Raw genomic sequence first — 2264 nt, 5'->3', positions numbered from 1 at the left:
GGGAAAAAACTTTATTATATTTTGATAGATTAGATATTTGGGCACACGGCAATACCTAACATGTTTATGATTCTTACTGTTTGTTTATATTTACATCAGTTCTAAGGAAAGGTGGGTGATTTGAATTTTTAGGGGTTATTTATTTATTTTCAACTTTAAAAAATTTTTTTTTTTACTATTTTTCAGACCCCCTATGGTACTTTAACCCAAGGTTGTCTGATTAATCCTACCATATATGGCCATACTAAGTATGGCAGTATATCATGACATACTTTCCAACCACTCCACATTTGGTGGGACAGTCCCGGATTTTGGGCTCTATCCCACTGTCATGGGCGGCTTGGAGAATGTCCCGTGTTCCCTCCAGTTCCCCCGGTTTGTACCGCCTCTTCCTGGTCCTGTACATTAGAGCCGCAGAGCAGCCAAAGCATTGGGACCAGGAGGAGGTGGGATCAGCCCCCGCTACCTCCTCACATTATGTCTTCACAAATCATTGGCCACTGAGCTGGCCCCTCCCCCTTCACAAGTCAGTCCGAGGCAAGGGAAGAGAGAGTGATCGCGGGGGAACGAGGTAGGGTAAGAAACAGAGTTTTTTTGTTTAATACCAGGGAACAGTGGGCCACAATAAGAGCAGGCTGGAGGCCAGGAGAAGGATAGAGGACAGGGGAGGCTGGAGGCTACAGGAGGAGGCTGGAGTTCAGGAGGAGAATAGAGGACAGGGGAGGCTGGAGTCTACAGAAGGAGGAGGCTGGAGCACAGGAGGAGAGTAGAAGACAGGGGGCTGGAGGACAGGAGGAGGCTGGAGGCTACAGGAGGCTGTAAGACAGGAGGAGGATAGAGGACAGGGGAGGCTGGAGGCTACAGGAGGAGTAGGCTGGAGGACAGGGGAAGTCTGAAAGCTACAGGAGGAGGCTGGAGGACAGGGGGGCTGGAGGGCTGGATCCGGGGCTGAAGGACAGTAGGAGGATAGAGGACAGGGGGGCTGGAGGACAGGAGGAGGATGCTGGAGGAGGAGGAAGCTGGATGACATGAGTAGGCTGGAGGAAAGAGGACAGGGGGGCTGAAGGACAGGAGGAGGCTGGACAACAGAAGGAGGAGGCTGAAGGAGGAGGCCAGGAGGAGAATAGAGGTCAGGGGACTGAAGGACAGGAGGAGGATGCTGGAGAAGGAAAATGACAGGAGGATGCTGGAGGAGGCTGGAGACATGGGGCAACAGGAGGGTCTGGAGGACAGGAGACCACATGAGTAGACTGTAGGACAGGAGGCTACAGGAGGAGGCTGGAGGACAGGAGGCTACAAGAGGAAGAGGCTGCAATATGAGGAGGATAGAGAACAGCGGCCACACCACTGTGAGGAGGGATAGGGGTAGGAGTACAGATAGTATGATGTGTAAGTTGGGGGAGATAAATAAAAGTGGAAAACCAAATCGAAAGGGAGGATAAAATTTAAGAGGGAGTTTTATATGTTTTATATGTTGCAGAGTTGCATTGGGGAGTATTATACGGGTCCATGGGAGGGGGTTGGTCAAAGTAAGGGGCATTGTACTACGTGGGGATCATCAAGATCGATATTATATGCTAATATATGATATTCTATGTTTGTGGGTGGAACAATGGGCGTGGTTTATAAAAGGGGAGGGGCTTTTATCTACACCAAAAGTTGGGAGGTATGTGGGGATTTTACACATCATCTATCACAATGTGCAAATCGCACATTGTAATACGCAAGTTAAAACGAGACAGTGAAGACCTTACAGGGGGCGTTGATCGAATCCAATTTTGCGGTGCCACCAGGATTCAAATGCCTTTGGCAGCTTTGCATTTACACGATTAACACCCTCGATCAAGGCCAGCACGCCCACTGGTGTTACCCTGGGGTGTTTGCTGCAATATTCCTTGTATGGAGAGGGCTCAGCCCATAAGCTAAACACCAGTCCTTATCCCAAAGAGTTTGGCTTCATTTTTATTTCACTAGCCAGAGGATACCATTGGATTATGTGAATTTCAATGTATTTATCTATTTATTAGATATAAGGTTCCACACCGCACACCATTTGGTACATGCTGCAGTAACACCATAATCCCACAGACCACAAATATAAAGTCATTTTTTTCTATTCCAACAAAAAAAAAACTTTTCAGTTTCTAAAGACATTATACACTAACAGGCGGCGGTAACCTACATGCCATAACTACAATATGTCATGCAGCCACCACTAGGAGGTAGTGTCTGCTGTGGAGCGGGGAGGATCCCCGGCACTGTAC

Source organism: Engystomops pustulosus, chromosome 1, assembly GCF_040894005.1.
Source record: "Engystomops pustulosus chromosome 1, aEngPut4.maternal, whole genome shotgun sequence".
Lineage (NCBI taxonomy): Eukaryota > Metazoa > Chordata > Amphibia > Anura > Leptodactylidae > Engystomops > Engystomops pustulosus.
The sequence above is the reverse complement of the archived record's forward strand: the minus strand, read 5'-3'. Positions refer to the sequence as shown.